At 41.1% G+C, this 13,807-nt stretch overlaps 1 long non-coding RNA gene across 1 annotated transcript; it reads right to left on the bottom strand.

Moving 5' to 3' along the window:
- Positions 1–9,549: 9,549 nt before the first annotated feature.
- LOC115346388 lies at positions 9,550–11,628 on the bottom strand. The gene is made up of 2 exons (XR_005933169.1): positions 11,587–11,628; positions 9,550–10,985 (listed from the first exon to the last, which is right to left on the bottom strand). It is a non-coding gene; the product is annotated as an uncharacterized LOC115346388 (long non-coding RNA).
- Positions 11,629–13,807: the final 2,179 nt, after the last annotated feature.

The raw sequence follows: 13,807 nt of genomic DNA, 5'->3' as shown, positions 1-13,807 counted from the left end.
CTAAAAAGCTTTGTGTGTTGTTTTTGCAGGTGACCACGGGGCATGAGGTGATTGAAGGAACCTTGCGTTTAGGTGATGTGGATGCTATGGAGGTTGGACTGTGATGTGTGGCGTTGTGGAAGGTAAGTAGCAGGTTCAAAAATCCACAGGTGGTGGAAATGGTGTGTGTTGAAACATTGGTGTAACAGAAGGGTTCCATAGTGATGGAACACAAGAATGCTTGCAGGAAGCGTCATGACAGACATAAAGGGGTGCTGAGGTGGCCAAAGATACAGAAGGTGGCTTGAGGGCACAAAGGTACTCAGGACAGGATTTGAACAGAGTACAGATGTCATGAGGAAGACACTGACCCACTGAAGTCAAGTGAGAGAGAGGAGAGAACAAAAAGACTGCTCTGAGGAAGAGGAGATGTTCTGAGAAACTGAGAGGGGTGCAAAAGATGCTCCAGAGATAAAAGCATGCTGAGGTGACCCTCTAAAGCCTTAGGATGAACCTACTAGAAAAGGGGAAAAAAAAAAAAAAAAAAAACACACTAAGAAAACTTAAAAAGCAATGGGGTATGTGACAAACAAGAAAGAATTCAAAAATAGGGATAGAGAGCTTGATAAAAGTAGACATAGAAAGAAAATTTTAAAAATTACTGCACTAAGACAAGAAACACTTTAAAAATAAAGACAGTGAATGGGATAAATGTAGACATAGAGCATTTTAAAAAAAGGATTAAGAAAATAAGGGGGGGAAAAATGAAAAATAAGGACAGCCAACCAAATAAACAGAAACATAGAAAGTAAATTTTTAAAGTGATGGGGATTAAGAGAGGAAAAAATTAAAAAATAAGTACAGCTGTCCTAGTTTCAGCTGGGATAGAGTTAACTGTCTTCCTAGTAGCTGGTACAGTGCTATGTTTTGAGTTCAGTATGTGAAGAATGTTGATAACACTGATGTTTTCAGTTGTTGCTCAGTAGTGTTTAGACTAATGTCAAGGATTTTTCAGCTTCTCATGCCCAGCCAGAGAGAAAGCTGGAGGGGCACAAGAAGTTGGCACAGGACACAGCCAGGGCACCTGACCTAAACTGGCCAACAGGGTATTCCATACCATGTGACATCCCATCTAGTATAGGAACTGGGAAGTGGGGGCGGGGAATCGCCGCTCGGGGACTAGTGGGATGCTGGTCGGTGGGTGGTGAGCAATTGCACTGCGCATCATTTGTACATTCCAATCCTTTCATCATTGCTGTTGTCATTTTATTAGTGTTATCATTATTAGTTTCTTCTTTTCTGTTCTGTTAAACTGTTCTTATCTCAACCCGTGGGTTTTGCTTCTTTTTCCCAATTTTCTCCCCCATCCCACCGGGTGGGGGCGGGGGGTGAGTGAGCAGCTGTGTGGTGCTTAGTTGCTGGCTGAGGTTAAACCATGACAACAGCAAACTAAATAAATGGAGATATAACAAGTACATTTTAAAAGTGACAGGGTACATGACAGACAGGAAAGAAATAAAATATAGAGATAGGGAGCTTGATAAAAGCTTGAAAAAAATTTAAAATAAGGACACCAAAATGGTTAAAGTAGACAGAAACAAAATTTTAAAAGCCAATGGATTAAGAGATGAAAAGATTAAGAAATAGGGACAGCAACTAGAAGGTAGACATAGAAATAAAACTTTTAAAAGAGAGGGCACTGAGGAAGGACAAGAAATAATTCAAAACTGAAGACATCAAACATAGAAACAAAAGGGAGTAAGACAGGAAAGCGTGAAAAAATAGGGAGAACAAACTAAATAACATAGAAAACTTAAAGAACAAGGGCACTACGAATTGCAAGAATAATAAAAAACAAAGACAGTGAACTGGATAAGAGCAGACACAGAAAGATAATTTAAAAGCAACATGTTAAATGACAGACAGGAAAGAATTAAAAACTAAGGATAGGCCTGTTAATAAACATAGTCACGGAAAGAACACTTTAAAAGCTATGGGGTACAGGGCAGACAGGAAAAAATTTAAAATAAGGACACCAAAATGGTTAAAGTAGACAGAAACAAAATTTTAAAAGCCAATGGATTAAGAGATGAAAAGATTAAGAAATAGGGACAGCAACTAGAAGGTAGACATAGAAATAAAACTTTTAAAAGAGAGGGCACTGAGGAAGGACAAGAAATAATTCAAAACTGAAGACATCAAACAGGATGAAAGCAGACCTAGAACATTTTAAAAGTGAGAAAGACTAGGAGAAGTAAAGAAAAAAAAGCCTGAAGTATAGAGACGACAAACTAAATGGAGACATATAAAGTAAATATTTTAAGCAATGGGGTATGTGAAAGGCAGGAAACAATTAAAAAATAGGGATAGGGAGCATAGTAGGCATAGAAGAATAATTTTAAAAGCGATGAGGTACAGAACAGACAGGAAGGAATTACAACTAGGGACAGCAAACTAGATAACAGTATACGTAGAAGCAACATTTTAAAAGCCAAGGGAATAAGAGAGGAAAGAATTAAACAATATCGATAGCAAATGAAAATGCAGACATAGAAAGAACATTTTAAAAGGGAGGGCACTAAGGAAAGACAAGAAATAGTAAAGAAATTACAACAGCAAATGGGATAAAGGTAGAAAGAAAGTTTAAGGAAATAAGGAAAAATGGTAAAGGCAAATTAAAATGGAGATGTAGAAATGAAATCTAAAAAGCAACAGCGTAAGAAAAGACAAGAAAATTTTTAAAAGACAGTGAAGGAAAAAGTAGGCATAGAAACAACATTTAAAAAGCTATAGGATTAGGGAAATAAAGGAAAAACTTAGGAAATCAGGACAGCAATCTAAAACAGATGTAGAAAGAAAATTTAAAAAGCAACAGCACTAGGGAAAGACAAGAAAACGGGAAAAAAAAAATAAAGCAGTGAAATAAAGACAGCAAATAGGATAAAAGTAGACAGAAAAATTTAAAAGAAACAGGGACTAAGGAAAGAAGAAAAAATAAAAATTAGTGGTGGTTGTCATGGTTTAACCCCAGGCAGCAACTAAGTGCCTCACAGCTGCTCACTCACTGCAGTTGTCAGATCCAGAGACCTTCTCTTCCCTTTGAGGGTACTGAATAGTGTTGAACAGGGCTCGATAGGCATGGGGCCAGGCCCCAGCACATTGCAGTGATTTGTGTCTCCCTGGAATTGTTGGGGTGACAGCATACTTTTTCCAAATGTTCTATTAGTTTTTCAGGATTCTGCACTTGTTCAAGGGTGAAGTTCCAAAACACTGGAGGTACCCACTGTCCTAGGCATTTGTCCATACTATCCCACACACCCTGCCACTCATAATTATCCAGCCTCAGGGCAGATCTCTGGGTGATCTTCTTAAATAGTTGTTTAACCCTAAACAAGACCGGAACTGCATTTAGGAACATGCTAGTTCCTAGCAAGAGGACTATCCTAAGGACTATATCCTAAAGATATTCAAATTTTTCAAAATTCTCAAATGCTGTTGTAATTAGCCTGGAGGATAAGGGAAAGAAAGGTGTCTTGCCTGTAGATTGGCTCTCTAAGGAGAAAAGGTAAATGGTGTAATTAATAGTTTCCCACAGGTGGCTCCCAAAGTATAGAGTTGATGACCATGTTGAGTACAAATACCAGGTTAGTCCATGACTGATAATTTTATCATACTGTAAGCCAGTGTTACGTAGTACATCAAAGCAAAAACCTTACTCCACCTCCCATGGATGATAAGCAGCAGCACAGGGACTATATACAGCAAGTGAGGTGGTACATAACAAAACTCTAAAAATGAGCACCACAACTCTTAAGAGCCAATAAATCAACATTGTGACCAGTGAATATTAAACTAATATAATGAATGCTTGTAACAAATTTGTTTTAAGATGCTCTGGTCAGATCTGTCATTATCTCAACCCTTTGTGCCCCATGTGGGGTGCCAAAAAGGACTGCCATGGTTTAATGCCAGCCAGCAACTAAGCACCATGCAGCTGCTCGTGTACTTCTCCCCTACCCAGGGGCATGGGTGAGAGAATTGGGGGGGGGGGAAGTAAAACTTGTGGGTTGAGATAAGAACAGTTTAATAGGACAGAAAGGAAGAAAGTAATGATGATGATAATAATAGCAATAAAATGACAATAGTAATAATAAAAGAATTGGAATATACAAACCAAGTGATGCACAATGCAATTGCTCACCACTTGGCAACTGATGCCCAGTTAGTTCCTGAGCAGAGATTTCCCCCCCTCAGGCCAACTCCCCCCAGTTTATAGACTAGGCATGACGTCACATGGTATGGAATACCCCTTTGGCCACTTTGGATCAGCTGCCCTGGCTGTGTCCCCTCCCAACTTCTTCTGCCCCTCCAGCCTTCTGCTGGGTATAAGAAGCTGAAGAATCCTTGACTTAGTATAAACGCTGCTTAGCAACAACTGAAAATGTCAGTGTGTTAACATTCTTCTCATACTGAACCCAAAACATAGCACTATACCAGCTACTAGAAAGAAAGTTAACTCTATCTCAGCTGAAACCAGAACAATGGTGAACTAAAACAGAGACATAGAAAGAAAATCTAAAAAGTGTTGGCAAGAAGAAATAGTTAAAAATAAAGACACCAAAGGGAAAAAAGTAGGCATAGAAAGAACATTGAAAAAGCAATAGTCATTAGGAAAATAAAGGAAAAAGATAAAAAATAGGGACAGCAAACTAGAAGAAATGTAGAAAGAACACTTGAAAAGCAACAGCACAAAGGAAAGATGAGAAATAACTAAAAGAAAGGACCACAAAATAAAGTCAGAAAATGGATAAAAGTGGAAAATTTTAAAAGTGACAGAGACTAGGGTGTCGTGGTTTCAGCCCAGGTGGTAACAAAGGACCATGCAGCTGCTCGCTCACTCCTCCAGCCCCCCTCCAGTGGGATGGGGAGGAGAATCAGAAAGGAGAAAAGAAAAAAAACAACAAAAAAACCCACAACCACCAGAACCTCGAGGGTTGAGATAAGGACAATTTACTGGGACAAACACAAAAAGAGAAGTTACAACAACAATGGTACTGATAAAAGAATATACAAAATGAGTGATGCACAGTGCAACTGCTCACCAGCCTGAAGCTGATGATCTGCCACTTCCCCCACTGAAAGCCTAGAGGGCATGCCCCAGCCCCCTCCCCATTTATATACTGAGCATGATGTCACATGGTATGGAATAGCTCCTTGGCTAGTTCAGGTCAGCTGTCCCAGCTGTGCCTCCCCTCCCAGGTTCCTGTGAAAATTAACTCTATCTATCCCAGCTGAACCCAGGACACCTGGTTATCCCTTTCCTCCACCTGGCTGGAGGCAGGGCCCCTCTAATTCTGGTCAGAGTATCCAGTACTCACTTCTCGTAAAATTGGCTCAGAAGTCCCTTCAAGAGGATCAGAAATAAGACCCAGCCCTTCTACTCTGTTTGGAAATTGGAGCAGCATTTTTCCTGGTAGAATCCCCTTTTGTGGTGTTTTTTTCTTGTAACTCATGTACCCGTGCATTTAAGACTTACGTAGGTTTTCCATCCCATTTCCTCATGTCCCCTCCGTGATCACATAGGTAAAACAACAGGGCACCTGGTGGTGTGTACCTGCTATATTCTCTCTCTTGGGCAGAGGAACGCTCACTCCTAATAGCTGAGACATTGGTCCTTACAGGTGGGGAGTAGGACATATCCTCTTTGAATTGCTGGAAATCCTGGGACAGCTTCTCCACAGCCGAAATGCAGGCTTGTAGGGAGGAGGAGAGATTTTCTTCGTATTGCCGGAGCTGGCAAGCCACTTCATCCACCGTTGGTGCCTCTTCATCTTTCCACGTCATTATCGCCAGTGAGTTGGCATAGGACAATTGTGCGCTCCGTACAAACTTGGGCCACGTGGGTCATGTGCATGGACTTCATCTGGATCTTTGGGTAATTGTGTGTTGTCTGGGTCATAATGAATCATCTCTAGCACAGCTAATTCCCTCAGATATTGGATACCTCTTTCCATGGTGGTCCACTTGCTTGATTGACATAACATCTTCCTTAAAAGGGTACCTTTCCTTCACACTTGACAGAAGTTGCCTCCAGATGCTGACAGCTTGTGTCCCTTTTCCAATTGCCTTGTCAATGCCACCTTCCCTGGCAAGTGATCCCAGCTGCTTGGCTTCCCTACTTTCTAGTTCCAAGCTATTAGCCCCATTGTCCCAGCATCAGAGAAGCCAGGTGATAGTATGCTCACCTATATGGCAGTCAAAATCTTTTCGCATATCCCACAGCTCACTCAAGGATAGGGATCGGGTGATTACCTCTGGTTCTGCCTCTTCCTCCTGTTCCTGTGATGACCCTGGTTCACCTTCATCCTTCGCTAAGCAAACTGATTTTTTTGTATGTTTCTTATTCTGTATGGGGGCAACTGATACTGGTGCGGGTTGGTCTGCTGGTTCAGTTGCAGTACCACTCACCAGGTTTTGGGTAACCGCAGTGTCTGTCACCAGGGCCAGAGGGGCCGCAGCGCCTGTTACCAGGGTTTGGATAGCTGCAGTCCTCATCGCCGGGGCTGGAGGGGTCACGGTACCCGTCGCCGAGGTTTGGGTAGCTGCAGTGCCCGTCGCCAAGGTTTGGGTGACCACAGTGCTTGTAGTCTTGTTAGATCCAAAGACCTTCTCTTCCCCTTGAGGGTAGTGAGTGGTGTTGAACAGGGCTCGATAAGCATGGGCCGGGCCCCAGCACGTCGCGGCGATTTGTATCTCTCTGGAATTGTTGGGGTGACAGCATACCTTTTCCAAATATTTTACTAGTTCTTCCGGATTCTGCGCTTGTTCAGGGGTGAATTTCCAAAACATTGGAGGTGCCCACTTTTCTAGGTACTGGCCCATACTACCCCACACACCCTGCCACTCATAATTATCCAGCCTCAGGGCAGATCTCTGGGTGATCTTCTTAAATAGTTGTTTAACCTTAAACAAGAGCTGAACCACATTCAGGAGCATGCTAGTTCCTAGCAGTAAGACTAGGACCATACTGGTCTCAACATCCCAAGAGTATTCAAATTTTTCAAAATTCTCAAACACCATTGTAACTGGACTGAAGGAGAAAGGAGAGGGGAAGAAAGGTACCCCACCCATAGATTGGCTTTCCGAGGAGGTAAGGTAAAGGGTGTAATTACTAATAGTTTCCCACAGATGGCTCCCAAAGTATAGAGGTGATGACAATGCTGAGTTCAAATACTGGATTAATCCCACAACTGACAACTTTATCATACTATAAGCCAGTATTACACAATACATCAAAGCGAAAACCTTAATCTGCCTCCCATGGATGATAAGCAGCAGCACAGGGACTACACACAGCAAGTGAGGTGATACATAACAGAACTTTAAAAACGAGAGCAACAACTCTAAGAACACAAAAATCAACATAGTGACCAGTGGTTATTAGACCAATATAATGAATGCTTGTAACAAATTTGTTTTAACAAGCTCTGGTCAGGTTTGTTGTTATCTCAACCCTTTGGGCCCCACATTGGGCGCCAAAATGGACTGTCATGGTTTAACCCCAGTCAGCAACTAAGCACCATGCAGCTGCTCACTTACTTCCCCCACACCCAGTAGAATGGGGGAGCAAATCGGGAAAAGAAGTAAAAGTCGTGGGTTGAGATAAGAACGGTTTAATAGAACAGAAAAGAAGAAACTAATAATGATAATACTAATAAAATGACAATAGTAATAATAAAAGGATTAAACTATGTAAAGTGAACTAGGCCTTAAGCCTCATTGTTTCTAAGACTATTCATATCAGACATATAACTAATGATTAGAGATTGTTTTAGATGTGATTAATAGAATGCAGGTGCTTATAAAACAATATGCATAAGTTGCTTATTTGTCTCTTGTGTAGCCCTCACCATGGCTGGCTTAAAACCCAGTCAAGCTGAATCAACAGAAAAAGGATCATACATCTTAGAACTAAGACATCAGAATAGATAAGAGTAAGTGATTAACTTTACAGTAAGATTAATTAATAAAACAACCTGAGTGACTTTCAGAAATTCAAAGGTGATCTTTGATGTGTAAGAAGATAAGTGACTGTGGTGACCAGAGACCTTCTGCCTACAACCACTAACTTCAGAAGAACCAGGACAAGACAGTAAGAATCAGTTGAGACAGGAAAATGTATTAGACTTTTGAAACCACTGGAGAATAGAGAACTGAAAGTTCATAGAAGAACACCAATAACTTCTTTTGACAAGAATCAATTGCATTATGTTTTGTAAAATTGTATATATAGAAGGCGGTTTTGAGTTATCCTTCACCATTCACTGCAGTAGTGGCCCAAGTCTGAGTTGTTAACAAAGCAAATCTAGAGAAACCCATGACAGAAAATTCCTTAACAGAATATACAAGTGATGCACAACGCAATTGCTCACCACCCACCGATTGATACCCAGTTAGTCCCCAAGCAATGATCCCCCCCCCCCCACTCCCCCCAGTTTATATACTCAATGTGACATCACATGGTATGGAATACCCCGTTGGCCACTGCGTCAGCTGCCCTGGCTATGTCCCATCCCAACCTCTTGTGTCCCGCCAGCTTTTTCGCTGGATGGGCATCAGAAGCTGGAAAATCCTTGACTTTAGACTAAACATTACTTAGCAACAACTGAAAACATCAGTGTAATCAACATTCTTCTCATACCTAACTCAAAAACATAGCACTGTACCAGCTAGTAGGAAGATAATTAACTCTATCTCAGCTGAAACCAGGACAGGATAACAGAAATAAAGGGAAAAAAATATGAAACAGAGACAGCAAACTAAAACAGAGATGTAGAAAGAAAATCTAAAAAGCAAGGGCACTAAAGGAAGACAAATAATTAAAAAAATAAAGACATCAACAGGAAAAAAGGAAGCATAGAAAGAACATTTTAAATCCAATAGGAATTGGGGAAATGAGGGAAAAAAATATGAAATAAGGACAGCAAACTAAAACAGATGCAGAAAGAAAGTTTTAAAAGCAACAGCACTAAGGAAAGACAAGAAATAATTATAAAAAGCCAGCAAAGGGTATAAAAGTAGGCACAGAAAGAATGTTTAAAAAGTGAGGGGGATTAGGAAAATAAAAGAAATATTAAAAAAATAAGAACAGTGAACTAAGACACGTAGAAAGAATATCAAAAAAGCAAGGGCACTAAGCAAAGACAAGAAATAATTAAAAAATAAAGGTAGGCAAATAAAGACCGCGAATGGGATAAAAGCAGACAGAAAATTTTAAAAGCAACTGTGATTAAGGAAATAAAGAAATAATAAAGGCAGTGATTAGGCTGAAGTAGACATAGAAAGAAAATGTAAAAAGCAACACGGTAGACAATAGCAAGGAAAGAATTAAAAAACAGCGATACACAGCTTGATAAAAGTAGACAAGGAAAATTTTAAAAGTGACTGGGCACAGGACAGGAAAAATTTAAAAAATAGTGACACTGAACTAAAACTGAGAAATAGAAATTTAGAACTGATGGGGTGCAGAATAGAGAGGAAAAAATGAAAAAATACAGACAGTGAACTGGATAAAAGTAGACATAGAAAATTTTTAAAGCAATGGGTTACATGACAGGCAATAATTAAAAAGTAGCAATAGCCATCTTCATAAAACCAACCTCCAACCCGAGTTTTATTGCTGAGCATGACATCATATGGTCTGGAATATCCCTTTGGTCAGTTGGGGTCAGCTGTCCCAACTGTGTCCCCCTCCCAACTCCTTGTGCATCCCCAGCTGCTTGCTGGCAGGGTAGGGCGATGAGCAGAACAGCCCTTGGCACTGTGCGAGCACTGCTCAGCAATAACTAACACATCCCTGTATCATCAACACTGTTTTCTGACAAATCCAAAACGTAGCCCCATACCAACTACTGTGAAGAAAATTAACTCTATCCCAGCCAAAACCAGCACATTCTCCACCCCTTATTCCACACCATTTACATCATGCTCAGGTCCCACGCTATCCAATACATCCTCATTAACCACCACCTCCCTTCCCATCCTTTGATACAACATACAGATATTCTCTTAGTCTATGGATCGCCCCTCTAAAATGTCCATAAAACGTCCACAAAATGTCCATTGAGTTCATTTAGTCCATGACTTTGGGCTTCACCTGTTACGGTGGTCACTCAGGACAGCAGAGGTGGTGTGTTGCGTGGAGTTACTGGGCACCAAAGCCAGCTCAGGTCAGGTCGCTGCTGCTTGTAAGGCTTGGCCTCCATTGGTTCAGGTGGTTCCTGCTATATTAATTCCTATAACATGCAACTCAAATCATGGGTTACAACCATTTAAAGTTATTTCCATTACAGTCTCCACCCCTGGTCCCTTTGGACCAGACCACAGGGTTTAACATTGCAATGAACTCCTCACCTTGCCCATGTTCTGGCTTGGACTTATCCACAGACTGGAGTCTCTTCAGGGGTATACCTGCTTCAGCAGAGACTTATCCACAGCCACAGTTGCCTTGAGGCGCACCTGTTCCAGCATGGCCTTATCCATGGGCCACAATGCCTTTGGAGATATACCTCCTCCAGCATGGTCTTACCCACAGCCACAGTCCCTTCAGAAGTAAACCTGCTCCAACATGGCCTTACCCAAGACTGCAGTCCCTCCAGGGGCGTACCTGCTCTGTCGTGGGCTTATCCATGGCCACACGCTTTGAGGTACTCCAGCATGACCAGCACAGCCACTGATGCTTCAAGGAATACCTGCTGCAGCGTGGACTTATCCTTGGGCCAGTCCCTTCAGAGGTACACCTGCTGCGGCACAGACATAACTGCGGCCATAAACGCTTCGAGATGTACCTGCTCTGGCATGGGCTTATCCATGGCCACAGACACTTCAGGGTGTCCTGCTCCCACATGAACTCATCCGCAGGTCGCAGTCCCTTCAACTCGAGTTCACACTGGAGTTCCAGCCTGTCCAGTACAGCACCACAGAAACAGCAGCGATGCCCTGGCCATCTGCCAGCCCCAGTGCATCGCCATTGCTGTTATCAAAATGTTCCCAGGCACAGCAGAGTAAGATGATAAGCAGTACAGCACTACAGCAAGCAGTGAAAGCAAAAAGCAGCTGCTGATGAGCACTAGACTCTAATATACAGTAAAGCAAGCAAGTGCCATGGCAAGCACAGAAACCTGTTGATTAATAGCTAAACAGCAATAACAGCTATAAATTTGATTGAGCGCATTCAAATCAAATCTGTCGTTATCTTGAACCTTTCAAGCCCTACACTGGGTGCCAAAAAGGACCGTCGTGGTTTAACCCCAGCCAGCAACTAAGCACCACACAGCTGCTTTCCCACTCCCCACCCCCACCAGGATGGGGGAGAGAATCAGGGAAAAAAAGGTAAACCTCGTGGGTTGAGATAAAGGCAGTTTAATAGGTAAAGCAAAAGCCACGCACGCAAGCAAAGCAAACCAAGGAATTAATTCACTACTTCGCATCGACAGGCAGGTGTTCAGCCATCTCCAGCAAAGCAGGGCTCCATCATGTGTAACGGTTACTTGGGAAGACAAATGCCATCACTCTGAATGTCCCCCCCCATCCTTCTTTTTCACCCACCTTTATAGGCTGAGCATGATGTCACATGGTCTGGAATATCCCTTGGGTCAGTTGGCATCAGCTGTCCCAGCTGTGTCCCCTCCGAACTTCTTGTGCCACTCCAGCCTCCTCGCTGGTGGGGTGGGGTGAGAAGCAGAAAAGACCTTGATTCTGTGTAAGCACTCCTCAGCAATAACGAAAACATCCCTCTGTTATCAACACTGTTTTCAGCACAAATCTAAAACGTAGCCCCATACCAGCTACTGTGAAGAAAACTAACTCTATCCCATCCAAAACCAGCACACACAGAAATAAAATTTTAAAAGTTAAGTGGTACAGGAAGCACAGGAAAAAAATTAAAAATGGAGACAGAAAACTAGATAAACAGAGACATAGAAAGAAAATTTAAAAGGGGGCAGGGTACAGGAAAGACAGGAAAACAATAAAAAATACAGACAGCAAACATAATAAATGTTGACAAAGAAAGAAAATGCAATACAGAATGGCATTAAGACAGACGAGGAAAAAGATAAAAAATAAGGCTAGGGTAAAAAAAGGGACATACACATGCAAATATAATTTTAAAAGTGAAAGGGTACAGGACAGACAGGAATAAATGAAAAATATGGATAGGGAGCCTGATAAAAGTAGACACGGAATGACAGCTGAAAAAGCAACAAGGTTCAGGACAGACAAGAAAAAAAATTAAAAAAATAAAGACAGTGAATTGGTTAAAGTAGACATAATAGAAGAATTTAAAAAGCAACTTGGTAAAGGACAAGCAGGAAAAAAATTAAAAATGGAACAGAAAACTGGATAAAAGTTGACATAGAAAGAAAATTTAAAACCCAAAGGCATTAAGGAAAGACAAGAAAATTTTCAAAATAAGGGTAGGGTGATAGAGACATAGGAAGAAAATTTCAAAAGGGAGGCATTAAGGGAAGAAGAAAAAGTTACAAAATAAGAACAGGCAGAAAAAATACAGGGAGACATAGGAAGAAAATTTCAAAAACAATGGGGTACAGGACAGACAATGAATTGGTTAAAGTAGATACAGAAAGAAAATTTTAAAAGCTACAAGGTACAAGATAGACAGGAAAACAAAAAATAGGGACAGCAAAGTGGATAAACGTTGACAGAAAATTTAAAATGCGACAGCTTTAAGGAAAGACAAGAATAAATTAAACAATAAGAACAGGGGTACATGGCACAGGAAAGAATTAAAAAATACCAATAGGGAGCTTGATAAAAGTAGACATAGAAAGAAAATTGAAGAAGCAACAGGATACGGGACAGACAGGAGAGAATTAGAAAATAAAGACAGTGAACTGGATACAAGTAGCCATAGAAACACAATTTTAAATTGATGGAGTATAGGACAGAAAGGGAGGAATTAAAAAAATAGGGACAGGGAGTTGGATAGAGGGAGACATAGGAAGAAATTTTACAGAGTAACAGGCTACAAAAAACACAGGAAAAAAATTAAAAATAGCAACAGGGCTGGGAAAAGAAGGAAACATTGAAAGAAAATTTACAAAGTGACAGGGTATGCAGAAAAAAGGGAGAAATTAAAAATTAGGGAAAAGGAGCCAGATAAAGGGAGTTGTTAAAAGAGAAATTGGATAGCAATGGAGTACAAGAAATATAGGGAAGAATTTAAAAAAAAAAAACAAAAAACAAAACAAAAAAAAAACCCAAAAAAAACCAAACAAGAAAGGGAGCCAGATAGAGGAAGACGTAGAAGGAATTTTAAAAAGCAACCAAGCCAAGTACAAGAAACATACACAAGAATTAAAACATAGGGACAGGAGATGGATACAGGACAATGTAGAAAGAAAATGTAAAAAGTGATCGGGTACAAGAAATACAGGCATATTAAAAAACCAGGGACAGGGAGATGGATAGAAGGAACCACAATAAGAAAATTTTTAAAGTGACAGGGTACAAAAAACCCACAGGAAATAATTAAAAAATAGAGATGGATGGAAGGAAACATAGAGAGAAAATTTTGAAAGCAACAGGGTACAGGACAGAGGGAGGAATTAAAAAATAGGGAGAGGGAGCCACAGAGAGGGAAACATAGGAAAAAAAATTAATAGGTGAAGTGGTACAGGGCAAAGTTGGCAAAACAGTAACAACTTTCAGGGAGCCAGACAGGTAGGTGGGCTGGCGGAGAGGAAGACAGAAGCAGGGACAGGCAGGGACCTGGGCAGGGCAGCAAAGATGGACCGAGACGCACAGG

This window comes from Aquila chrysaetos, chromosome 9 (assembly GCF_900496995.4).
Source record: "Aquila chrysaetos chrysaetos chromosome 9, bAquChr1.4, whole genome shotgun sequence".
Taxonomy (NCBI): Eukaryota; Metazoa; Chordata; class Aves; order Accipitriformes; family Accipitridae; genus Aquila; species Aquila chrysaetos.
Note: the sequence above shows the minus strand (reverse complement) of the source record. Positions and strands in the feature narration are given on the sequence as shown.